This window comes from Oryx dammah, unplaced genomic scaffold (genome assembly GCF_014754425.2).
Source record: "Oryx dammah isolate SB20612 unplaced genomic scaffold, SCBI_Odam_1.1 HiC_scaffold_2, whole genome shotgun sequence".
NCBI lineage: Eukaryota > Metazoa > Chordata > Mammalia > Artiodactyla > Bovidae > Oryx > Oryx dammah.
This window is the reverse complement of record NW_024070186.1, coordinates 178716341-178743967: the sequence shown is the minus strand read 5'-3', so window position 1 is coordinate 178743967 and position 27627 is coordinate 178716341. Positions and strand designations below refer to the sequence as shown.

The 27627-nt window shown below is 46.1% G+C and overlaps 1 protein-coding gene and 2 non-coding genes across 4 annotated transcripts in view; all 3 read right to left on the bottom strand.

The window, feature by feature from the left end:
* The window catches only part of PRKCB (protein kinase C beta), a 371817-nt gene that overhangs the window by 182710 nt on the left and 161480 nt on the right, over positions 1-27627 (bottom strand). The window lies entirely within an intron of this gene.
* On the bottom strand, positions 6784-6856 carry TRNAM-CAU. Its single transcript has one exon. It is a non-coding gene; the product is annotated as a tRNA-Met (tRNA).
* On the bottom strand, positions 7931-8003 carry TRNAA-CGC. Its single transcript has one exon. It is a non-coding gene; the product is annotated as a tRNA-Ala (tRNA).

Here is a 27627-nt window from a genome sequence, read left to right as displayed (position 1 = left end):
TCACCCAAAACCCTGTCTCCAAGGCTCAATCCAGCACTGGTGCACAGACGCCAAGCTCCCAGCATCACCATCAGTAAAACAGATAATTAGTGGAAAGCTGCTATATAACAGGGAGCCCAGATTGGTGCTCTGTGATGACCTAGAGGGGTGAGATGGGGGTCAGGAGGGAGCCTCAAGCAGGAGGGGATATGGTTGTGACTGATTTGCACTGCAGTACAGCAGAAACCAACACAACATTGTAAAGCAATTATCCTCCAATTAAAAATTAAAAAAAAAACAAAACCCTCTCCATCTTAGTAAGTCTCTTCCGCAGCAGGAGGTGCCAAGATGCACAAAGAAAGAGAAGGAAGAAGAAAACACTGTGATTGCGAGCTGTCCATATGCCCAGTGACAGCTACGTGGAAGGTATTACTCACGCTCATTTCAGTGGCGATGAAAGGAGCCAGTCTAGAGAGAAGGACCTTCTCCAAGGTCAACCAAACGGCCCCTGGACGGCTGGGACTCGCCCCAGGTCTGCCTGGATCCAAAGTGGGGATACAGCAGGGTATCCGCTCTTTCCTCTGCAACCCCCAACTACATTAATGCCTCATCCTTCAGGTCCAGCTAAAATAGCACTTCCTTTCTGCTTTCCTTTGTTCATTCACCCAGTAAATGTTTTCTGAGAGCAAGGTTCTTCCCAGGCATTGAGGGTCCCACTGTGAGCAAAGGAGTCAATGCTTCCTCTGGTGGAACTTATGTTCTAATAGCAGAGAGAAAGCAAAAGGAAATAATTGCCAGAAGGAAATGGCAACCCACTCCAGTACTCTTGCCTAGAAAATCCTATGGACGGAGGAGCCTGCTGCAGGTTACTGTCCATGGGGTCGCAAAGAGTTGGACATGACTGAGCGATTTCACTTCACTTCACTTCTTTCGGCTTCCCAGGTGGCTCAGATGGCAAAGAGTCTGCCTACAGTGGGAGACCCAGGTTTGATCCCTGGGTGGGGAAGATCCCCTGCACGAGGGCACAGCAACCCCACTCCAGTATTCTTGCCTGGAGAATTCCATGGAGAGAGGAGCCTGGCGGGCTACAGTCTACGGGGCTGCAAAGAGTCAGACATGACTGAGTGTCTAACATTCACCTCTATCTTTCCCATCACAGTATTTATACCACTGTGTTGTAGCTGTGTGTTTAACTGCATCTCTCTCATGTTTAGCTGCATGCAACATGAGGGAATTGTGCTCTCCATGATATCCCAGAGCATGTATTGTACTTGGCATACAGACGGTGCTTGATAAATATTTAATGAGTGAGAGTTAACATATATTGAGTGTTTAATTCATGCCAGGAGCCACTTGCAGGGAGTTATCAGACATTAACTCATTTAATCATCATAACACCTCTATGAAGTTTGTACTGCTTACCACCCCCATTTTACAGATGAGGAAACTGAGGGACAGAGAGGTGTAGTGACTTGCCCAGGGCTCCCCAGCCACTGCCAGCACTGCATGTCACACAGTAGGTGGCATATGGTGAGAGGTCAGTGAGCCGTGATGGCAGCAGTGGGCCAGTCATCTCTCTGAAGCCCAGAGAGGCCCTAGACGGTGCACATGACCTGGACAGTCCTGTGCAAGATGAATTACACCAGATAGGAGAAAGAAAGGCCACTCAGGCAAGATGCAGAGGAAAATCTGTTTCTCTGTGGTTTATTTAGAGGCTGCTGGAGGCCCCTCCAATCCCATTCCCTTGCCTCCTCTTTCAGGAGGGCTAAGGCCTGTAAATACCAACTCCACCCATCCCCACTCCCACCCCTGACACCTGCTCTCATCTCTCAGACGACCCAGAAAACCAGGTCATCTCCTGATTGATTTCTGGTCCCTTCTCTCCTTCCACTTGGGAGAGCTTGGAACAAAGCCACATGCCCACAGCTGGGGTCCTTAGGACCTTCAAGGAGAATCATTCAGGGTGCCTGTCTATGTCTGCCCAGGCCCAAGGCGCAGGTCTGCACGTGGAGATGACCCGCCCCCAAAACCGGACACAGGTGACCGGTGGAGAGGTGGATGCTTGGCTCAAGTGTCAGAGGCCAGGCGGTCAGGACCCGTGGAGCCCTAGGGCTGAGGTTGTGATTACTGACAGCAGGCTCCAAGGAAAAAGGAACAAAGGCTTCATGACCTCAGGGATGGAGCTCCTGGTTGCAGTCTCCTAGGGGCCTGGCATTCTGCCCTCCAGTTCCATCTGACTCTCCTGTGTCCTCCAAAATTTATCCTTCGTACTTAAGCCAACCTAAGTAGGCATCTGCTACCAGCACTGGGAGGAGGGGCGGGGGTGGAATAATTGTCAAGATATTTACAATCACTTTGGCTCAAGTACTGCCCAAACTGCCCACTGACTGATCAGAATGGACTGCAGGGCCTAGCTACACTGCGAGTTAACCCTTTATTTGCCAGATCATGGCAAGGTAGGGTGAGGAGGAGCTGCCAGGGAAAGAAATGGATGGGTGGAAGGTGGGAGGGGGAGGTTCCGAGGGCCCAGCGGCTATTTACCAGCAGGTAAATACTTCATCATTTTCACAACTGGTCCAGTCATGTTGGTGGATACAGGTTAAATGGCAGCCCTGCCTTTAGCCGAAGTGCATTCCTTTCCCAGCCTCTGAGGCTGTGGGTATTGATCAGGATGAGGTCAGGGATCCATGTGGCCTCTAAGTCAGAACTCTCCCCCCAGGTCTGTCTGGATCCCAGTCAAAGACGCAATGCCCAGCCCTGCCTCCATCCCTCCCCGACCTTGTTCTACAGTCGGCGTCCCCAGCCCAGCCCACAGGGCTGGACCCCCTCCAGTGCACCTGTAGCCCAACCCCATTCCTGGCCCAGGTCCTTCTTTACGTTCAGAGGTTACCATCTGGATGCCAAAGGCCACACCAAGTTTACAAACAAGCTGTATTTGGCCCATATGGAGCGTCTTAAAAATATTTTTAAAATCCTGAAATGTCAGGAAAAAATGTTGATTTCTGGTTCCTTTTGAAAACTCACAAGTTGGGGCAACACTGGACACATATTCCTCTGGGCGGAGCAGCGATGGCACCCTTTAGATAAAGGATAAGCTTTCTGGTTCCCCACAGTTCCCACCATTCTCTATTGTCTCACGCCTCGCCTGCTTCACTCTCTTCCCTTCCCTACCTGGCGCCTGTAGGAATTTGAGCTTGTGACTTTTGCCAGACTCCCCATCCTCTCTCCCTAGGAGTCCACTGACTGGGGTCCTCTCTTCCTAGGAGTCACTGGCTGGGGTCCAACCACATGTGGACATAACCTCATACTCCTGCATGATGAGTTCATGCAGCTCAGTGCCAAGAGCTTTCAGAAATGGGCTTGAAATTTTTGTATCCCTCCCCCAGCATCACCACTTGACCTCTAGTGTCCCTGGACATCTCTCCCACCCCTAAGAAATCAGGTTCTCACAGGATCTTGGCATCATGCCTCTACCCACTGTTTCATGGCGTTGAGCTCTATCATGCTTCATACTAGGCACACTTGGATTTCCAAGTTTTCTTCCATATCTGATCCTGATGCAAGCCATTGTCAAATAACAAGAATAAAATGATTATCAACTACTGTGACTCTCACTGCCACCATGAATTCAGCACTCTGCCAAGCACTGTGCTAAGGGTTCCATATCACATCATTATTGTTGTTGTTGTCTAGTAGCTAAGCCCTGTCTGGCTCTTTGTGACCCCATGGACTGCAGCCCACCAGGCTCCTATCCATTGTCCCAAGCAAGAACACTGGAGTCAGTTGCCATTCTTTCTCCAGGGGATCTTCCTGACCCAGGGATCGAACCCGTGTCTTTTATGTCTCCTACACCGGTAGGCAGGTTCTTTACCACTAGCACCACCTGGATATCATATCATTAAACCCTCATAAAGGCCAATGACATAGAAGTTATTATCCTGGTATTCCAGATGGCCAAACTGAGGCTTAGAGAAGTAACTTATCCAAGGTGACAAAGAAAGAAAGAAGAAGAGACAGGACTGTAGTGAAGTTTGTCAGGTTCCAAATATCCAGGTAACAGAGTGGGGACACCTGAGTGTCACCTGGCTGCTCCTCAGCCTTCCCAGAGGGCCTCCCACCCAACAGGAGGTTATAGATGATGACACCCCTCATCCCACACAAATGCGGCACTAGCCACCATCAGGTCACTCGGAACTCCGCCCTCCCCACCCCCAAACCAGAGTCTTCACTGTGAACACCTACTCCCCAGGACCAAAAGACAGGCCCATCCCAGCTCAGCATCTTCCGTTCATCACCTGACTCCAGGCTCACGCAGCTAAGGATGAAGGAAGCACAGCTCAGGGGGGAAAAAGAACTTTAAATCTCTAAATCACAACCTAAAATAGCCTCTCTCAGTCTGAATGGGCTGCATGGCTTTGTGCACGGGTGGGCTGAAATTTGGCTGAGCTGAGGCAAAGCTGCAGGAATGCGGAAGCTGCGTTGAGACACAAAGGTCATGAAAGCACACGCCCACAGCCTCAGTTAGAGGAGAAAGTCAGGGCAGCCTATAAATTCAGACTGTGTCGTCCCTGGCCCTTTACAGGCCACAAAAGCCTCGAAGCTATGTTTCCCAGGAGGTAGACAGGCAAGGCGAACCTGGAGACACCAGCTGGAAATAGGGTCAGAACAAAAGGAAGCTTGCAAGCCTGGGCTCTGGAGTTAACTGTGAGGCCTCAGGCAAGTGACTTAAGCACTCTGCCTCTCTGCTTCCTTGTCCATAAAGCGTAGATAAACACAGTACCCACCTCATCGACTGGATGTGACGGCTAAAGCTCCCAGCACAGCGCCTTGCACGAAAGACGTACAGGCTCTGGAGTGTATTATTCCAAAGAGAAAAAAAGATAATCATGGTAACACCTCCCAAACTTCAGTCTTGAGCTGTCGTATTTTTGCATGCCCACATTCTACCTATAAAATTACTTATTAATACTTGGTGCTGTTTTTTCACTCAGCATGCCACTTTTACCTATTTTAAAACCTATTTTAACCTATTTTAAAGTAAAACTAGGAGTGTGAACTTGTGGGATTGGTGTGCATATTATGTTTTTTTCTAACACACCTTAAAAAAGAAATAGGCAACCCTTACAATGAAATTTTAAGATGTTCATCCCACTGGACTGCATTAACAAGCTGTGGAAACACAGACATACCTACGTGCGGTGAGTAGGCTGAACGGCATTACCCTGTGGGGGCAAATGGGCATGTATATAAAAAGTCCAAATGCTTCTCCCATTTTGACCCAGCCGTCCCACTTCTGGGAATTGATCCTGGAGATAAACCCACATACACAGGAAATTTTATACACACATGGTTGTTCACTGCAGCGTCGTTTATAATAGTGAAAGATTTTAAATGAGCCAAATGTCATAGGGATGGAGTTACTCAAAAAATCTTACTGCAGTTACACAATGGACTACCATTCAGGTATGAAAATGAAGCTTTCTGCACTAAAGTGCAAAAAATCTTAAGGGTATATTTTTAAGTGAAGTCGAAAAAGGAAAAAAAAAAAAAAGAAGAACCCAAGGTGCAGAACTATGCTGCAGGCAACCTCTGGGTTGAGAAAGCAAGGTAGGATAAGAAAGTGTATTTTAAATTACTCAGGCCTGCAAAAACAAATGCTAGAAGGAGAGGCTGCAAGAGAAGTCAATACAAAAGTGTTTCTTTAGGAAGGCAGGAGGGAACAAAGTGGAAAGGAATATGCCTTTCCCTTATATAGCTCTGTAGAGTTTTGATGACAGTAGAATATTTTCGTGTTTATCTGGATACCACGAAACTCCCACAGCACGTACCAGCCCACTGGGTAACCCAACAGCATCGCCATGTCCCAAACTGCAAACAAAATGCCAAGAATTCCCGAGAGACAAAGAGGCAGGGAAACCTTAATTAGCACGATGTGGACTGAGATTTTGTGCACATGAAATGCGTAGAATGTTAGAAGCTGTAATTACACAGTTGAAAGGGGACACTGTAATTTGGTGAAGATCTTTCATTGTGTTCCCGGAGAGCAGAGTGAATAGTGCTGATGAGCTGTGTAGATGCTCTGGTGCCTGCGGGAGGGTGTGGTACCCGCGGCTGCTACGACCCCCGCCCCTTGGGCAAATAAGTAATTGTTCCATTTAGAGACAAGCTTCCGCTGTGTCAACTTCAGTAGGATTTTAAATATGATTTCCTGGGTTACAATCTGCACTGGAGTCAGTGTCAACATTAGGGGTTAATTAATAGCCACATTCAAATTTAAGACACAGCTCTTGCAGTTATTAGCTTCCGGACTACAGGGCTAATTATTTAACCCTTTCAAGTTTTAGTTTCTACATTTAAAAATTGGATGATAATCATAATTACTGCCTAAGTTGATGGGAGAGCTCAATGCATTACTGCCTGAAAACTGCCTAATAGTCACTGGTAGAAGTAAATATTTTTAAATGTTCACTGTTATTCATTTTCTGTCCACAGCCTTTGTCCATGTTTAAATTCAAGTTTGCTTCTTTCTAAATGATTTGTAACAAGCTTCCTATACAACTTAAAGAACATTACCCACTCGCCTATGATATACACAGTAAATATTTTCCCAGTTTTTCACTTGCCTTTTAAATTTTACTGATCTTTCTTTCAACATCTAAGACCACAAATGTGTTTGTGCGGGTGCGTGTGTGCTTTAATATTTATTTTTATGTTATTTATTTGGCTGTGTTGGGTCTTAGCCTGCAGCATGTGGAATCTTTAGTTGCGGCATGCGAACTCTTGGTTGAGGCATGTGGGATCTAGTTCCCTGACCAGGGATCGAACCTGGGCCTTCTGCATTATGAGCACAGAGCCTTAGCCACTAGACCACCAGGGAAGTCCATGTGTGAGTGTGCATGCTCAGTTGTGTCAGACTCTTTGAGACCCCATGGACTGTAGCTCACCAGGCTCCTCTGTCCATGGGATGTCCCAGGCAAGAATACTGGAGTGGGTTGCCATTTCCTTCTCCAGGGGATCTTCCTGACCCAGGAGTCGAACTCGCGTCTCTTATGTCTCCTGTATCGGTAGGCGGGTTCTTTACTAAAAGTGCCACCTGGGAATGATCCGCTTATTCACCAAGTATTTGTTGAGTGCCTGGTATGTGTCAGAAGCTGGATGAACAAAATCAGCCACAGGGTCTGCCCTGACAGGTTGCCAGCCTAGCTGACAGTAAAAAGGTACAAACCAATGCACACTTCTGAGTGCCATGCAAGAGAAGCTCGGGGTGCTTCAAGAATTTACAGTGAGGGATTCCGTCATCAGATCTGGGAGGCTTCCCGGAGGAGGTGAAGTCCGAGCTAACATCTGAGGGACAGAGGGTGGAACCTAGACCTGGGGCACTGGACAGGGCTCTGCACCCCCCCGGGGGTACTATTCGGCTGCAGGCATCCTGCTTCAACACAGGCAGACTGGGCTGATCCACTCCTCTGCCCCCTGCCTGGCTCCAAGCTCTGCCTCAGCCCCCATGCCCTGTCTTCAACTCGAATCCCTCAGCCGTGAGACCCCAGCCCCCATAAGAGAGGACTTAGTAGAGATCTCGTGAGCCAGATTCTCAAGGTTGACGGTCTGAATTCTGTGCCAGCTCTGTGACTTCCCAGTCATGTAGGCTTGAGCAAGTTCCTCAAGCTGCATGAGCCTAAGTTTCTCACCTGTCAAATGGGGAGACACTACAGCAGAATGGCACATGCGCGAGGCTGGGCTTCCTGGGCTGAATCCCAGACTTAACGACTTCTCGTGTGACTTGGGGCAGATGACCTAACATTGCTGTGCTTCCACCTCCTCATTTTCTAAAAGGTATTTATCTATTTGGCTGTGCTGGGTCCTAATTGTGGCACGTGGGGTCTTCGATCTTCGTTGCGCATGCAGGATCTTTGTGGCATGAGAACTCTTAGTCGGGGCATGTGAGATCTAGTTCCCTGACCTGGGATCGAACCTGGGCCCCCTGCACTGCGAGTGCAGAGTCCTAGCCACTGGACCACCAGGGAAGTCCCACCTCATTTTTAAAGTAGAAACAATAATAATAGCATTAAATATTCACAGGATCATGAGATGCTATTGAGTTAATTTTTGTAAAAGGCTCAGCACGGTGCCTGGCAATTAGTAAACACTCTATGTGAGTGGGATATAATAAATAAACAAATGTTCCAGCTTTTAGATTTGTGAGCATTCATGAAATCATTATTATACTGTGCTTATCACCACAGTGACCGGCAGACAGTGTGCACTTGATCAATGTCAACTTAAAATAAAGACTACACTTATGATCTTGGCCAAGTCACTTCCATGCTCTGGTCTCAGTTCCCCCTTTAAAAAAACAAGGGAGTTTAGCTGGGTATTCCCCAAGGGCCCTTCGAGTTCTTACACTCTGCCTTCCGGGCTGTTCACACAGCTCTGCCCTGCCTCTTCCTGTGAATTCACTGTTCAGAATGTACAGTAGCCTTTCAGGGACCAGACACAGTGCCACAGATCACACCCTTGCTTTATAAATAAATCCTCCATCAACCACAAAACACGCACACGCAGCCTCTCCCCTAGCTTCCTCTTCTCCCCCCACAGCACCATCAGCCAACAAAGGGAGGGGTACCCTGCTCCCTGCTGTGTGCAGGTCACCCAAATGCCGGACCAGGACACGAGGTTACTGAGGCTACCTCACTTAAAAGATGCTGTCAGCTTGATTCCTAGACTCAGAGCACCATGCCAGCTTCCTGACAGCTTCCTCTGCCACAGAAGCCCTGGGCACCCCCACGCCTGCCTTTCAGAAGAGCAGAAAGAGCTCTTATGTAGACGGACATGCAGAACGCTGAAGCGAATGTCTGCCAGGCCACCCACCATCAGCACCTGGGATATGGACAGCACAAGCCCGTGTAGGGTCTGATCCTAATGACTCTAACTCTGGGCACTAGAAACATGGATCCTAAACCAACAGATCCATAGAGACAAGGAACCTGACTGAAGAAGACAAGTCCTGTGCACACCAACTGATGCCCCTGTCACCAAGAACATCACTGGGACACCACTCTCAGCAGCTATTAAAGCGCTCTCACGTGCCGTGTGCTGTCCCGGGGGGGAGTGTCCAACAGTAGGTGCTGACCCCACCCCAAGATGCCAGTGAGGGATAACCATCAGCATCACCATGACCATCATTATAGTAAGAGCTAACATATGCCAGACACTGTTCTGAGAGCTTTGTGCGTGTGGGCTAGGTCGCTTCAGTCGTGTCCGACTCTGTGCCACCCCATGACTGTAGCCCACCAGGCTTCTCTGTCCATGGGACTCTCCAGGCAAGAATCCTGGAGTGGGCTGTCATGCCCTCCTCCAGGGGATCTTCCCGACTTAGGGATCGAACCCCCATCTTTTATGTCTCCTGCATCGGCAAGCGGTTTATTTACCACTAGAGCCCCAGGGAAGCCCTCTAAGAACTTTATATATAATTAACTCATTTGACCCTCACTGACCTTGTACAATAGGTTTATTATTCTCATTTTACAGGGGAGAAAACTGAGGCACAGAGAAGTTAAGTAACTTGTTCAAGGTCACACAGCTAGGCTCTTGGTCATCATATGAATAAGAGACCCTATGATGTGTGACAGTAAGGAGAGGTATGCGGGGCTTTAGGAGTGCAAAACAGGCAGAAGTGACCTGGTCAGGGAGGTCAGGGAGGGCTTCCCTAAGGAGCTGAGCTGTGGCCTAGAGGATGAGTACAAGTCAATCAGGGTTCTTAAGCCTCAAAGCACATTAAAATCAACTGAGAGGCTTTGAGCCAATAAAGTCTGACTTCAGTTGTCTGCAATGGGCCCAGGCACCGGCATTCAGTTATAAAGCTCTGTAGATGATTCAAACATGCAACCAGAACTGAGACTCCCTGAGTTCAAGGGGAAGAAGAGACAAGAAGCCGCCGGCAGAGGGAAGAGCAAGGCACGTGCCTTGTGGGGGAAGAGCTGTTGGGAAGGACGGGAGACTGAAGGAAGGAAGAAGCTCAGTCTCGGGGTGAGGAGAGAGGAGTCAGGAAGAGGCTACGGGGATGGATGGGGCTACAGCAGGCAGGGTCTGGGAGCAGGGCAGCCATATCCTTCCTCTCCCAGAGGGGACCCTTGTGAGAACAGTGGGAATAGCAGGGCCACACGTTCCTTAGGATCCCAAGGCAACGGAATAGGCAGGTGTGCATACAGGCCAGTGTGACAAAGAAGGATATGTGAAGATCCTGCTTATGGACCCGTCAGAGAATCAGCGGTACCCCTAAAGCCGTGGGAAGCCACTGACGTGTTTTCAGCAGGAACAATGACAAGATCACACCCGGTTTTTGGAAGGATGACTCCGCAGCAATACGGAAATGACAGGCTGGCGAGACAGAGAGGAAGCGGGGGGTCGGGACGAGAGGCAGCTGGTCCAGGGAGAGTGGGTGGGGCCTGGATGAAGGTCCTGTCTGTGCGGATGGACAGAACCGTCCGTGGGGGTGTGCCTCGTTTCGTTTGCTTTCACTGCAGAAGAGTTTCTTACAAACTGAAGGTTTGTGGCAACCCTGCATCTAGCAGGTCTATCGGTGCCGTTTTTCCAACAGCATTTGCTCACTTTGTGTCTCTGTCACATTTTGATAAGTCTCACGATATTTCAAACCCTCCACCCGCAAAAAAAAGACTACAGCCCGCTGAAGGCTCCCATGATAGCATTTTTTAGCAATAACATATTTTAAAATTAAGATATATACACTGTTTCTTTGGGGGGGTGGCTAGCCTGGTGGCTCAGATGATAAAGAATATACCTGCAATGAGGGAGACCTGGGTTCAATCCCTGGGTTGGGAGGATCCCCTGGAAAAGGGCATGGCAACCTACTGCAGTATTCTTGCCTGAAGAATCCCATAGACAGAGGAGTCTGGCAGGCTACAGTCCGTGAGATCGCAAAGAATCGGACACGACTGGGTGACTAACACTTTCACTTTCACTTCATTGTTTTTTAGATGTGATACTACTGTATACCTAATAGGAATACCGTAGAGAGTCTATGGGGTCGCACAGAGTCGGACACAACTGAAGCGACTTAGCAGCAGCAGAGTATGAACATAACTTCTACATTCAGAGGGAAATCAAAAAATCCACGTGCTATTTGCATTACTAGTGTCTGGAACTTAACCCACAGTATCTCCAAGGTACGCCTGTAAATGTCAGGTTTGATTATTATTTAGGAGGTACAAGGCCATGGAAAGAATATGAGGGTGGGAAAAGTCTAGGAACACAGAAAAGGCCCCAAGAATTGACCCACCGTCAGGAGAATTTTGGAGATTCAGTTAAGGGGTGAAGAGAATCAAAGGCAGAGAGTTGTAACAGGAAGGGCTGAGATGCAGAATCAGAGGAGTCAAAACCGACGGGCTGAGTTTGAAAGCAAACAGGTCCAAGATTCTGAGTCAAGCAAACACTTATATAACACGCAAGGCACTGTTTTAAGCTCTTTGCATGAAGCAACTTGTTTCACACAACATCCCCACCCAGCAGATAGATTACTGTCCTCATCTTGAAAATGAAGAAACTGGGGCACAGAGCAGTTAAGTGGCTTACCCAGAGTCACGCAGCCACTTTGCAGCAGAGCCAAGATTTGAACCCAGGCAGGCTGGCTCCAGAGTCCAGCACTGCTTGTTACTTTCAAACAACAAGCAAGACCAAAAACCTGAACATTTTACTCTACTCTCACCTCCAAACTACTGCTGAAAGTACCAGAAGGAATTGTTTAAAAATAGGAGAATCCACTTCAGCCCAGAAAATCAGGGAAAGGTGCCAAGTAAAAGACAAAAGCTCTTGAAATGTTTCTCAGTATATAGAAAAGGTGAGGCTTGAATTGAGGGAAAGGGATCCTGGCCCGGGTCTCCCTATTTAAAAAAGGATTAAGAATGGCAAGGTCTGATGCAGGGTGGGGGCTGAAAGCAAATACAGAAAGTTGAGTTGAATCCTCGCCGAGCAGTCCCTGGCAGCAGCAGGCCCTTAATAAATATACGGAATGGTGAATGATTCCCCCTGAAGACTGCATGTAGGAGAAGCAAGTGGCTGCCAGATAACCCCCATACATTGCACCCCAACCCTGCCACAGGTCCCATTGGACATGGAGAGTTCAAGTACAGCAGGGGGAGACTGCAGCAGCAGTTTCCTTAACCAGGGTGACTATATTTTTCCTTCTCCCTTCATTGACTAGGCTGGGGACATGAGACATGACTTTCCCCTGACAGTTCCCAGCTTCAGAGGTTATAAACTGATGGTAGACAGAATGAGGACTTCACTGCTTAAGAATCCATCTGCCAATGCAGGAGCCATGGGTTTGATCCCTGGTCTATAAGATCCCATGTAAAAGGAAATGGCAACCCACTCCAGTATTCTTGCCTAGAGAAATCCATGGACAGAGGGGCCTGGGGTGGGTGGGCGCCCACTACAGTCCATGGGTCGCAAAGAGTTGGACCCAACTTAGCGACTGAACAACAAAATGTACAGAATGAAATCCAGTCCAAACATGTTTTTTTAAATGCACCGTACATGTCGTTCTCGAATTATCTGTCAGCACCCACATTTAGGGGATTCAGATGTCTCTTTAAAAAATTGGAAAACCTGGATCCTGGTTGTTTAAAGAACCGGATTTAAAAAAAAAAATGGAGCCGCCCCTTTCAGACAGAGTGTACACACTCTAGATGCGGTGTCCCTGTTATCACACCCTTGACTCATTAACTTAACCTGCCCAGTCCTGGCTGGCTTTGAAGTCAGACATCCTGATGAATGCATGCATCTTTTCAAAGTCACGTGGTCACAAAACATCAAGGAAGGCAGCCAGACACAAGAGAGGGTCTCTCCATGTGTCCAGAGTTCAAAGCAGGCTCTCTCCTTCTCTAGTGGCTGCACTATTTTGCATTTCCACCAAGAGTGAGCAAGGGTTCCTCTACACCCTCACCAACACTTGTCTTTGGAGTTTGTTTTGATAATAGCCAACCTGTCAGGTGTGAGGTCTCACTGGGGGTTTGATTTGAATTTTCTGATGAACGCTGAACATCTTCTCAGATACCAGTTATCCACCTGTATGTCTTCAGATAAATGTCTACTCAAGTCCTAGGCCCATTTGGAGACTCCCCAAAAAGTAAAAAAGAGAAATACTATATGATCCAGCAGTTCCAGTTATGGGTATTTATCCAAAAATAACTGAAATCAGGATCTTAGAGAGACTTTACAACTCCTGTGTTCACTGCAGCATTATTCACAATGGTGAGGAAACAAACTGAACGCATACAAACAGATGAATGGATAAAGAAGACACGGTATATACATACAGCGGGCTATTATTCATGCTTAAAAAGGAACGACACACTGCAACACGGAACAACATGGATAAACTTTGAGGACATTATGTCAGGTGAAATAAACCAGACACAGAAAGGCAAACACTATATAATTCCAATCATACTAAATTCATAGAATCAAAGAGTAGAATGATGGGTCCTGGAAGAGCCGGGGTGGGGAAAATGGAATTTCTAATCAATGTTTCAGTTAAGCAAAATGAGTGAGCTCTAGAGATCTGCCCACCACTGTCTACAGTCAACAATACTGTATCATACACTTCAAAGTTTATTAAGAGGGGAGCTTCCATGGTGGCTTAGTGGTAAAAAAAAAAAAAAAAAAAACCCACCTGCCTATGCAGGAGACACAGGTTTGATCCCTGATCCTGGAAGATCCCACATGCCACGGAGCAACTGAGCCCGTGCACCGCGACTACTGAGCCGGTGCTCCATGACAAGAGAAGCCACCACAATGAGAAGCCCGAGGACCACAGCTGGAGAGGAGCCCCCACTCGTCCTAGCTAGAGGAAAGCCCACGCAGCACAACCAAAAATAAATTAAAAAAATTAGTTGTTTTCAGTGTATGAAGAAGGACTTCCCTGCTGGTCCAGTGGTTAAGACTTCACCTTCCAACACAGGGGTGCAGGTTCCATCCCTGGTCAGGGAGCTAACACCCCCCAGGCCTCTGGGCCAAAAAAGCAGAACAGAAAAGCAATAGAAGCAATACTGTAACAAATTCAACAAAGAGGGTAGGTCAGATGTTTTGTTCTCTCCACAATAAAATGAAATAAAAGAAAATAAAACTAAATGGCTCAATAAAATAAACGAAGCAAGCAAATGGCTGTTGGCCTGGGTAGTGGTTACCCTGATGGAAGGGGCTGGAGATGTAGGGCTGATAAGGGTACACAGGAGGGCTTCTGGGGTTCTGGTTACAGAGAAATGTTCACTGTGTAAAAATTCACCAAGATGGACCCTTTCCTGTACAAGAAACACTTTGCAAAAACCGTGTGACCAACCCCGACTAAAAGCAGCACCTCTGAATCCAGATTCTAAATTCTTGGAAGAGGGGGTCTGATGGGTCCAGTTTGGGGCAGGTGTCCATGTGTAGTTGGACCCAGCGGAGCCCAGGCCATGAGGTCAGACAGTTTCTGGGGGTGCAGATGTGGGAAGGCAGTTCTGGAGAAAAGAGCTGTTTCAGTTAGCTTTTCCAGGTGAACCGGGCTGAAGTAACAAGGCAGCCTCGGGTGCTGGGTAAGAACAGGAGCTGGGCCAGACTGCCTGGGTGTGAATCCTGGCTCAGCTACTTGCTGGTCATGGGACCCTGGGAAAGTCCCTCAGTCTCTTCAGAGCCTCAGTTTCCTTATCTGTAAAATGGGGCTGACAACAATGGGCCTCACCTCCTAGAGTGTAACGAAGAATAAAGAAAGATCCTACGGAAAGTGCTTATAACAGAATCTTATCTATGAAGGCTAGCTCTTGGATACTATTATTTAAGTAAAATATTGCTACTCGGACATCCCAGGAGTCCAGACCACTGGAGCTGGAGGCAGAGCTTTTCTGACTCCAGGACTAGCGCCTTTCACGTGAGGGATGTCTCTTTCTGAGTCATCTACCTTTGAATGCTCTATTTCCCTCTCCGTCTGCAGCCTCCACAGGGTGAGGTCTTCTGGGAAATTGCCTTATCAGTCTCTGAGGCCGGTCTCACCCCTTAACCAGGAGCAATCAAAATAATTCATAAGACAGGACATGCCCGCCTCATTTAGTTCCAGCACCTCTGATCTTCGTGCACCGGAGAAACAGCTCTTTCCATTCTCCAGACACTGCACACTGGGGACATGCTTCTTCCTCCACAGCACGAAGCTCTGTGTCTTTGTGACAGTGAGGGACAGAGGGCTGTGGAGAAGCAATTCACTCTGACCTTTACACGCGGGTTCCGCACCACGGATGCCATCAGTGGCAAGCGGCAAACGGGAGAAGAATTGGGCAGAATTCATTTCACTGACAAAAGAATTGCATTTCACCACACCATCATCATTTTCATTAGACTTTCCCCCTCAACCAGCTCACAGGAGGTGCCTTTGTGTATCCATTTTGTGGCAGGCAAGAAAGACGCATGCCATGCCAAAAATAAGGCTCAGTTCAGTTCAGTTCAGTAGCTCAGCTGTCTCCGACTCTTTGCGACCCCATGGACTGCAGCATGCCAGGCTTCCCTGTGATGGACAGGGAAGCTCACTCAAACTCATGTCCCATTGAGTCGGTGATACCATCCAACCATCTCATCCTATGTCGTCCCCTTTTCCTCCCACCTTCAATCTTTCTCAGCATCAGGGTCTTTTCCAATCTTAAACTCACATTCTAAGATTCGAAGGGACCACTGGTGGTAGCAATATTAATTACCACTTACTATTTGCCAGGCACGGTGAGAAACCCTCAACATGGATTAACTCATTTAACCCTTGCCTGAACCTTGTTAGGAGGATGCTATTTTATCCTCTTCTTACAGATGAGAAAACTGAGGCAGAGAAGCTACATAACTAGCCCAAGATTATTTATTCAGCTAGTTAGTGGCAAACCTTGAATTCAAACCCCACCATTCTGGTTTCAGAACCACTCTGAAATAGGACCTTTTGCTGGTTTCCAAACTTGACTCCCCAGGAGAATTACCCAAAGGACTTCAAAATACAGATCCCCAGACACTTGTCTGTATCTCTTTAGCTGAGATCTGTTCTGAGTGGGCTACCCAAATAATCCTTAAGCATTCAACCTGTCTGTATTCTGTAAAGTAGCATTGAGAAATTGTAGTGGACATGTGTTGTTTTGACCTGCAAACATCTCCGCCTCAGTGATGAGGCATAAGTGTCTCAATTCTCCTTCAAAAAGCCACCCACCCACACTGTATTTAGTTCCCTAAAGAGGGAAGGCTGTAAAAGCCCAAGAAAAGGGCTGGTTCAGTAACTTAAGCTTCAGAGAATAATGTTTCTTCTTCTGGAATTTGAATTTAGGGCCAAAGCAACACAAATACCAAAATCAGATACAACTGATCTGGTTGTTTGGGGAGGTTTCCTCCAGTTCTCTAAAGTACATTATACCCTTTTCAATAAATTTCACTATGCTTGTATGTGCTCTGTGGTTCAGTGGTGTCCAACTCTTTGCAAACCCCTGGCCTATAGCCTCCCAGACACCTTTGTTCATGGGATTTTCCAGGCAGGACCATCTCCTTTAGGCTGGACTGGCTGAGACTGCAAGGAGATCCAGCCAGTCCATCCTAAAGGAGATCAGTCCTGGGTGTTCATTGGAAGGACTGATGCTGAAGCTGAAACTCCAATACTTTGGCCACCTCATGCGAAGAGTTGACTCATTGGAAAAGACCCTGATGCTAGGAGGGATTGGGGGCAGGAGGAGAAGGGGACAACAGAGGATGAGATGGCTGGATGGCATCACCGAATCAATGGACATGAGTTTGGGTAAACTCCGGGAGTTGGTGATGGACAGGGAGGCCTGGCATGCTGCGATTCATGGGGTTGCAAAGAGTCGGACACGACTGAGCAACTGAACTGAACTGAGTACTAGAGTGGGTTGCCATTTCCTATTCCAGGGGATCTTCCTGACCCAGGGATCAAACCTGAATCTCTTGTGTCTCTGGCATCGGCAGATAGATATTTAAGCTAACTCAAGGTGGCTTCTGCTGCATGCAACCAGACAACATTAGTAAAAGAACCGTGGAAGAAACCCACACCTACCATAGATATCCCCTCTACAACTGGTGACAACTGGTCTTTGCTTTACTGGGATGAGGCGTTAATATCCTTAAATAGGAACCAGTGAGTCAGTTTACTGTTCTTCCTCAGCCTGCACAGATGGTTCTCAGGCCTGCTTCTGTCTTCTGAAGTTACATCAAAAATCTATACAATAGCTCTTTAAAGGTTAAATGGAAGCCTAGCCTTTGAGCAAGACAAGTCAACTCTCAGACTCTGCCTTGTAAGCTGTTCTTTTCTCATTTGGAACACACACCCTAATTATTGAACACTTTCATCGTGAATGTAGAAGTTATAGACTATAGTGTTAAGTAATAAATAATAGTCCTGGTGCCCTGCCAGATTTAGATAGGTAGTAGATATATAAGAGAGAGAGTCTGCACTGTTTATAGGCTGAATTGCCCCTGGTACTATTTATCCTTGAGAGATACAAATGAGTTCTGCTATCAGGTGATGATGTAATCGTACCATGATGCCAAGAGGGACGTTCAACCCTAACTGTTGCTTCACCTCCTCGAAGGACCAGACAGTCTTGGAGTGTTCAGAATAGAATGGTGGGGTGTCCCTGCCTGGAGTTATGTAAGACTAAGCAACCCAGGCTTTGGGAAGAGTGCAGCCAACTGTTACGTTGCTTTCTTGGAGCCAAGGAGACCAGACAATGCCAAGGAAGAAGAGGTGGGCCCTTTATCTGAAGACAGGGTTGTCCCACTCCACTGGTGCTGAGGCAGGAAGTGAGTGGACCTCAGACTGGCAGAACTAGGACTTCCCTCCTCGGGGGCCAAAGGTGAGTCCACCAATGGGGCCAGAATCATCAGGAGCACCTGAAGAGGCCCATGTGGGGGACTAAGCTGATGGAGTATCTTAAGAGTGACCACATCCAGAAGCATCTATAATTGCTTACAGTTATACCCAAGCCTTCACTCAGGTTTGATTTTAATCAAATTAAGCAGGAAGCCTGAGTCCATGCTGGAGGTGAAGTGGCACCAAAAACAAGATCACAGAAAACAGTTACAGAAATTCCCAAAGTGATCTTCAGAGTTCTGCCAACAATCTGGAATAAGATACTGAGCAGAGTTGACAAGGGGCCACCAAAATGTGTTCAGAAAATGTGGCCTTGTATTTTCACAAGGGTGTATGTTTGTAGACATATCCTACCATACATGTGCTTTGTTGTCTGGTTTCTTCATTCATAATGACTATATAGTCCCATGCCAATAACATTTTAATCAGATGACTTTTATTGAAGTATAATTGATATACAGTGATGTATTAGACTTTCTTTTCTTTTTTAAATTAACTTATTTTTTAATTGAAGGATTGATTGCTTTACAGAATTTTGTTGCTTTCTGTCAAACCTCAACATGAATCAGCCATAGGTATATATGTCCCCTCCCTCTTTTAAGCACACAGTTTCATGAGTTTTGAATACTGTGTGCATGTATATAGGAACCAGCTCAACAAGACACAGAATATTCCCATCACCCCAGACACTGTAACATTTTAATCATTGTGCAGCTTCTTGTCATACAGATATGTTTTACTTACATAAACCCTAATTTCCAGCCATTTAGATTACTTCCAATTTTTTATAAATATATACGCATATCTTTAAATAATTCCTTAGCAAAATTCTTAGGCTAAAAAGGTCATTAAGGCTTTTGATACATGTTGGTAATTATCTCTTGAGGAAGATTATATTAGGTTGGCCAAAAAGTGTACCTGGGTTTTCATCACATCTTACAGAAGAATCCAAATGAACTTTTTGGCCAACCCAATATTCATTTACATTCATATCACCAGTAATATATTAGAATGCACTTTGCCCCTCTTCCTCCTGTTCATGTTTTTTACTTTGAATCCTATTTCTTTGGATTTGTATTATTAAGATCATGTTCTATATGTATGTGTGGGTTTTTTTGGGGGGAGCTATATCTTTGACTTTTTTATTTTTAACCTAGTACATTTCTTTTGTACAATGCCTAGAATTGTATATTTCTCCAGTCTGATTAGTCTTTGCCTTTTAGTAAAGAATTTCAATCCACTTATACTGGGTTAGTTCCTGATGGCTCAAGCAGTAAAACATCCGTCTACAATGCAGGAGACACGGGTTCAATCCCTAGGTTGGGAAGATTCCTGGAGAAGGAAATGGCAACCCACTCCAGTATTCTTACCTGGACACTTCCATGGGCAGAGGCTACGGTCCACGGAGTCGCAAAGAGTCGGACACGACTGAGGGCACGTGCACAGGCAACTGATAAACTGAAATTTTTACTTCCGAGATTTCAGTTTCTTGGCTAATTTTTATCTTGTTCGTATATTTTGTTATATCAACCAAAAATTTTCATTATTTTTATCTCTAAATTGTTTCTTTCATATTAAAAAAGTCTACTTGAACCAATATGTCTATGCCAAGAATTCAACAGTATTATATGTTTTACTTAGGATCTTTAAATTTACATTCTAAGTCTACTACAGTTTAGTTTTGTAAGCCAGCTTTATTGAGTTATGCTGGTCACCATGGTCAAGCTAGCTTATAATAATACAGTGTGGCAGCTATTTATTTTGTCAGCTCCTCCAAGTCTCCCATTCCTTCTTCTTATATGTTGCTCTCTGAGTCAGAGGGATGCTATATGGTCCAGGCGTGGTAAACTCTAAGAGTTCATTCCCCTAACAACCGAGGACCAAGCAATCAGAACCCTTTCCTGGGACTGATTATGAATGCAGGAAGAAAGAAGGCCACTGTGTCAACTAGGGTTTTCATCTTCCCCTAGGGTCAACTATAACCAGGTTGCCAGACATATTTACAGGCACGTCCTGTCTCCAGTAGGAGCAAATAAAGCAAGGACAAGTCAGCTGGGGTCCCAGCAGGAAACGAATGGCATATTCAAATTAGGAGAGTTTAAGGCAGGTTTCAGGAAAGGACTGTTTAGAAAAGTGTGGGCATGCTGTTGAGAAACCAAGAGGGAGGGTGCAGTAACTGAGGGCCAGTACGAGCAGAGGGAAAAGGAGAGACTTTGGGAGTGAACAGTTGCAGACTGCCTTAGGAGGGGAACAGTGTCAAAGGGTAAAGCCAAGAAGACTTCATGACAAACACCCTGGGCTCACCCTCCAGTCTCCTATCAATCCCTCATCTTAAGCCCAACCTGAAGTCAGAGCGTAAGGGAACCCCCACTGATGCAGCCCTTACATGTCAGTCTCTCAAGGAGAAAGCAGAGATGATCTGGAAGGACCAAGGAGACAGCTGGCACAGCAGACTAGGGCCAGCTGCAAAATGGTAGACTGCAAAATGGCCACGAGTCCCCACTTCCCAGGTGCATCTCTGCAACGAGACTTCGCAGCCCCTGCTATCCAGAGATGAAGTCTGTTTTCCCACCTCAAATCTGATCTTGGCCACAACCACTGTGACACAAATAAAAGCTTGAAAGACACCTATGCTGTGGGGGTTTTCCCTCTCTTGCTGTGCTTGGAACCCAGAGACCAGTGTGCAGATGAACCTAAACTAATGGAAGAAAGGAGACCACATGGAGGAGGAAACAAGTGCCCCAGTCAAGGGGCTGCCAAGTGCCAGTCATGTGCCTGAGGCTACCCTAAGTGATCCCGCACCAGCCAAGTCACAGCTGACCAAATGCACGAGAGAGCTCAGCAGTGATCAGCTGAATAGACCCAGATCAGAAGAATGACCCAAGCGGCCCACACAATCACGAAGCATAATAAATGTTTTAAGCCACTAAATTTGGGGATGGCTTGTTACATAGCAAAGCTGACTGATACAGCCAATAATGAGAAAGCATCTTACAAGTACTGGATCCTCAGTTTCAGTGTCTGAGGCTCTTATCCCTGAAGCTCTTAATCCTTCTCAATGTCCTTCCCATGAGCCAATCTCTTTATCTAGTGCTGATTTGAGTTGACTTTACTGCACTTTTGATTTTTTAAAATTGTGAACATTTACTTTTTCTCTATAATTTGAGATAGTTTAAAATGAACAGATCAGGTATAAGATAAACTACAAGGATATATTCTACAAGACAGGGCATATAGCCAATATTTTATAATAACTATAAATGGAGTATGGGCTTTCCTGGTGGCTCAGCTGGTAAAGAATCTATATGCAATGCAGGAGACCCCAGTTCGATTCCTGGGTTAGGAAGATCCCCTGGAGAAGGGAATGGCTACCCACTCCAGTATTCATGGGCTTCCCTGCTGGCTCAGATGGTAAAGAATCTGCCTGCAACATGGGAGACCTGTGTTTGATCCCTGGGTTGGGAAGATACCCTGGAGGGCGGCATGGCAACAGACTCCAATATTCTTGCCTGGAGAACCCCCATAGACAAAGGAGCCTGGCAGGCTACAGTCCATGGGGTTGCTAAGAGTCAGATACAACTAAGCAACTTAGCATGTGGACACACACACACACACAAATGAAGTATAACCTTTAAAAGTGTGAAGCATTTTACTGTATACCTGTAATTTACACAATCTTATCCATCAGTTATACTTCAATAAAAAAGTAAAGCATGTCACAAAAAGGAAACAAAGATACTTTAAGACAACAGGCTCACTGTTATGAAAATCAAAATCCAATCAAATGAAGAGAAATTCTTCATTCTTCTAAAGTTTAATAATTTACCCATGAAGCCTATTATTCTGGAGCTTTGGGAGAAGAAAAGCAATGTTCTCGTTTCTCTCGATTATTTGCCTGTTATGGTTTTCAATTTCTTCTTGAGATAAAATTGCCAATTTAAAATTTCCTGGAGAATCATCTCTTTCAACCAGATTTTCAAACCCATTAGCATTTATATGCATATTCTTTTAATATGTGAATTTAATATATTCTTTTTAAATTTTCTTTTATTTCTCTTTTATTAAGTCTTTAACATCTAATGCATGATTTATCATTTTTAATATATTTCTTCATAAAGTAAGACTTGATTAAGAAACACAAAATGATACACTCAACATTACTGCCTGCATCTTTCACTGACCTGATTTAGTGATGGCATCAGGAGGGTACAAGGCATAACAATGAGTTTTATTCAGTACTTTGACCATGAATGATAAGAAATTATTATTCCTAAAACCATAAAACGCTGGAGAAGTTATCTTTAGACAAACCAGCTAAAGAGTCCTTTTATACTTTTGTAATGCCTGGCGCAGAACCTCTGCTCAACAAAGTTAGCTATTATTAGCTATTATTCCTTGGCAGGTCAGAGTGTAACCTGCACCCCTTCTTGAGTAGGAGATTCCTCCAGGGATAAATCATAATTTAGAAACCATTTTCCAAGTGCCTTCTTTGTGCCAGACACTATTCTGGATGTCATTCAAGTAGCTTTTCATTGACTACTCACCCCAAACCTATGATTTATGTATTATTTGCCCCATTTTAAAGATACCAACTAAGATCACAGAACTGAAATAATTTTACCAAGATCAATGGAGCTGGAAACTTCAGCACTGGATTTTGACATCAAGCTTTTCTGGCTCAAGAGTCTAGGTTCTTTTTCTCAGCATTGTACTGCAAAATTTCAGGTTTTGTTTAAGTAATGGAAATGGAAGGGCTTCCCAGATGTTAGTGGTAAAGAACCTGCCTGCCAATGCAAGGGACGTAAAAGATTCAGGTTCAATCCCTGGGTCAGAAAGATCCCCTGGAGGAGGGCATGGCAACCCCCTCTAGTATTCTTGCCTGGAGAAATCTACGGACAGAGGAGCCTGGTGGGCTACATACAGTCCATAGGGTTGCAAAGAGTCGGACACAACTGAGTGACTTAGCAGTCACACAATGGAAATGAAAACACAAGTGCATGATGTAGGTGGAGGAATGGAGAGAATTATCAGTACATTCATGATTAGGGAGATCAGTGGAAAGCCATCAGCTACCTGCACCAAAGGCTTAGGACGTGGCAGGCACTGTACTTAGCGCTTTCACACAATGGCTCTTTAATCCATCTGTGGTTAATCCTTTTGATGCTGATGTAGTTAGCTCTTTTTCATTTTAAGGATTTTTTTTTTAAATTATTACAACAGACCTATGTGGTTGGTACTAACATCTCAGTTTGTGGATAAGGAAGCTGAGCAGAGAAGAAAAGTGACATACCCAAGATCATCTCATGCATAACTAACAGAGTCAGGACCTGAACTAAGGTATGACTGACTTCAGAGTCCACATCCTTAACCACCATTGTCTCTGGGTGTGTGTGTGTCTCAGTCACTCAGTCGTGTCCGATTCTTTGTGACCCATGAACGGCAGCCAACCAGGCTCCTCTGTCCATGGAATTCTCCAGGCAAGAACACTGGAGTGGGTTGCCATTTCCTCCTCCGGGGGAACTTCCCAACCCAGGGATCAAACCCTCGTCTCCTGCATTTCCTGCAACCACTGAGCTGCCTGGGAAGCCCATTGTCTCTGGGAGTGATCCATAAACTGCCCAACTTTCTATTTGTAGTTGGAGGGCGCTAAGTCCCCCAGGGACCCGGGGCAGGGAATACAAGAGGCCTGTTGTCCTACTGAAGCTGTCTGACTCTCTGAACCACAGTGAGACCTGAGAGTCCTTTATGAAGCCCAATGTGATGGCCTCCAGGGATTCTGTTCCACAGTGAGCCCCTGAGCCAACTGGATCTGCAGTAGCTTGACCAGAGATTCTTTCCCTCCCATGATGAGTGGTCTATTTCTTTACCACTTGAATTTGAGCTTGGCCATGAGACTACTTGGGGGGCTTCCCTGGTGGTTCAGTGGTAAAGAATCCACCTGCCAATGCAGGAGACACAGGTTTGATCCCTGGTCCAGGAAGACCCCTTGGAGTAGAAAATGGCAACCCACTACAGTGTTCTTGCCAGGAGAACACCATGGACGGAGGAACCTGGCAGAGTGTAGTTCATGGGGTCACAAAGAGTCGGACAGGACTGAGCTACTGAACAATAACATGAGACTACTTGGTCCAGTGGGACATTATCAAACATGATGCATGAGCTGGAAAAGCACTGATGCATTGGGATGTGCTCACTTGCTCTTCTTGGAACCCTGACACCACCATGTCAACAAACCAGAGCTGGTCAGCTGGAGGATGAGAAGCCATGTGGAGAAGAATCAAGGCACCTAGGCCAACAGCCAGCTCACTGCCAGTCATGTGAATGGGGCCAGCCTAGATCATCCAGCCACTAGGCAGACACAAGCAAGAATCCCTTAATCTCTGTGCCCAGGGCAAGTCCTGCACTTGACTTATCCTAGTCCAAGCCCTCAGAGACAAGTTTCTCTTTCTCATTCTGAGAAGATCTCAGAACCAGTAAGATCCCTACAGATGATGAGAAGTAGCACCCAGGAACTCTGCCATGTTTTGAAGCCCCCCAGTGGTGGGTGCCCATATATATTGTCTATTCCCATTGGCATTGAATGGGTGGGTCAGTAGCTGGGTTCACTGGGACAGAGCTTGATTCATAAAATTCCCATCAGGTAGCCTAACATGCCATGATGGAGATCTAGAAGGCTGCCAACCACACAAGGATCTACTAATACCCAGAATATTCCTCAACTCAGGCTGGACTTGGAATAGCAGAGGGTAGAAGGCACACAAAAACGACAATTCCTTTTTCACAAACGGAGGCAGCACTTTTCTACTCCATGAGCTTGCTGCATACCTGCTCCTCCAAGGTCATACAAGAGGAGGGCACCCCTCCCCATCTGCATGAGCCTCAGAGAGCCTGGCCAGGTAGGCGAACAGGTGTGGCCAGATATTTAATCATGTCTCCAACCATGGACAGAAAAAGGTCAATGAACCAAGTCAACCCAGTTCAGGAGTCTGGACCAATTCATCATGCTCGGTGCCAACCGGCCTTCTTGGAACTGTGTCCAGAGATCGGCTGCCAAATCTTATGCATGCCGGCGGCAGGGAGGACTGCCTGCTCTCCCCATGTCCAAGGCAATGAGTGACTACACTGTTCCATTCACACAGAGCAGGGTCTCCTACAACTTATGGTGCCTACACATGCCTCGGAAGGACGACTGCCAGGTGGCAGGCAGAAGACCTATCCATTCATCAGACTTACCTGGTAGACATCTGTCCTTGCTGCCTACCCAGCACACATTCACTGTTATTCATTACCATTGTCATTATCATCTTCAACACGTACCAGACACTGTCCTAAACGTACACACCAGATACTCCGAGCAAGGTTATCAGGTAGGGACTATTGTTTTATTCATTTTCAACTGAGCAATCTAAAGCATAAATGGACTGAAGTATTTTGCCCAGGGTCAAGCATACCTGAGCCTCAAAATGCTGGTTCCATCCGTAGTGTGATTTTAACCAGTACACAATACTGCTTCCCTAATTTTCCTCCGAGGGACTGACCACCTCTCTCCCACTCTCAGACCTCTCCAGGGGTAAGCCCATAGCAGGCATGCCAATCAGCATAACCATCCTCAGTTATATATGGCCCAGGATTTACTGAGACTTTAGCTCTTGTCTCTAGAATTGCAGCACTGACAAGACATGAAGATTAAAGGTACCATGGCCAGCATGCTCCCACAGGAGAAAAGCCTTCTTGAAACAGAAGCCAGGACAGAAGAAAACTGAGCCAAGAAATGGAGAAAGAGATCCCTGAAGATCTCATTTCGGCACCTTGATTCACTGGGTAGAGCTTTTCAGTTTCAGGGACCAAAATTTCCCTTTCCACATAAAACAGTTTGAGCTCTTTCTACCTCAGGCAACATAAAAAGCCAAGGAATAAAGAGGGGCTATGGGAAACAGCACCTTCCTGGCTGCTCTCTGAGTATCATGCCTCGATCTGCATGAACATTCAGAGCTGCATAATGGAAGCAGGCTGTCTCCCAAACTTACCTTCTCTCCTGGGGACACAGGAAGGGAACTGCACTAAAAGGGTCGGGGAGTGTGATCTGAGAGAACATGAAGAATGGCCCCATCTTCGTCTCTGCAAATAGGCCTGTGAGGGTTTTGGTTGTTCTCTGTTGCCTGGAGTTCTTAACCCAAATAGCACAATCTGCAAGCAAAATAACTGCAGTCTCAGCTCTAGAGTATGCCTGGCCTGCCCCTGATCTGCAGCAGAATGGCAGATGACCACTTTTAGAAGGCCAGCAAGAGCACATGTAACAACAGAAGGTAGTGACTACCCACTTCGAGCAAGCTGAGATCAGCTGTCAACTCTAAGTGATCAAGACAGGGCCAGTGGGAGACAAAGCCAATAGGGAAAATTCTAGGAAGGTGAACCAAAGCACGAACAAAATAAGAGAACTAGGGGTGACAGACGCACAGAGTTCATGACTGGGCCAACAGCAGAGTGTGCATGGTGGAAGGGCCAAGACGGTTTCAGCTGCATGGAAAAGAATATCCTAAACTGTGAGACTTTACCAGTAAGAGGTGCTTCTTATCTCACATACACAGTCTGAGCATAAGAGAACGTTGGCTCAGCAGTTCATCGCGTCATCCATGACCCAGGTTCCTTTAACTCTTCCACTCGGCCATGCTCAGGATGTCAGTCATAGCTTTCTCATTGATCCTAAGGGTTGCCACAACTCCATGCATTATGTGCCCACTCAAAAATGTCCACCAGAACAAAGAAAGGAGTATCTTCCTTTATCAGAAAGGAAAGTCTTTCCTAGAAGCTCAGACTTCCCCTCGGGTCCCACTGAGCAGAACTGGGTCACATGCTCACTCACTAGCTACAAAGGAGCCTGCGAAAGCAAGCAGCAGGCATCTTCAGCTTTTATCCTGAGAGGTGACCTTTGCCAGAAAGAAGAGTGAAGGTTGGGAATGCCTGTTGGATAGGAGATCCACATGTACCCCAAACTTTAGGTAAACTTGTACCAAGACTTTAGCCACAGAGCACTCAAACATAGCAGTCACGCCATCATTCACTTAATATTCTCCTGAAGTCAATCTATCTTCTTAAATTTTTATTTATTTATTTTTTGGCCACACCACACAGCATATGGGATCTTAGTTTCCCAACCAGGGATTAAACCTGCACCCCCTGCACTGTAAGTGTGAATTCTTAACCACTGGACTACCAGGGAAGTCCCTATCTTTTGAAAGTGAAAGTGAAAATGAAAGTCACTCAGTCATGTCTGACTCTTTCCAGCCCTATGGACTATACAGTTCATGGAATTTGCCAGGTCAGAATACTGGGTAGCCTTTTCCTTCTCCAGGGGATCTTCCCAACCCAGGGATCAAACCCAGGTCTCCCACATTGTGGGTGGATTCTTTACCAGCTGAGCCACAAGGAAGCCCTATCTTTTGTTTAACCCTAAACACTTTTACTTAAATAAGAAATTTTAAATCCTCACCATAAATGACAAACCACTACTAAATACATTTTTCAAACCATATTAAAATAAAGCAATAATGATCAAAACAAAGTTTATTTGCCAGTTTTATCCAGGAGCATCCCTCATCCCTCAACAGTAATCACACCGGGTTAAACGGAGTAGGAAAATCTCACTTCCTCCTAATTCTGGGGCTCTGACAAAGAGTTCACAATTTAACCCCTGCTCATCAACCTCATGCCTCAGCCAGAAAGATGAAGGCATTGTGCTAAATCATAGTAGG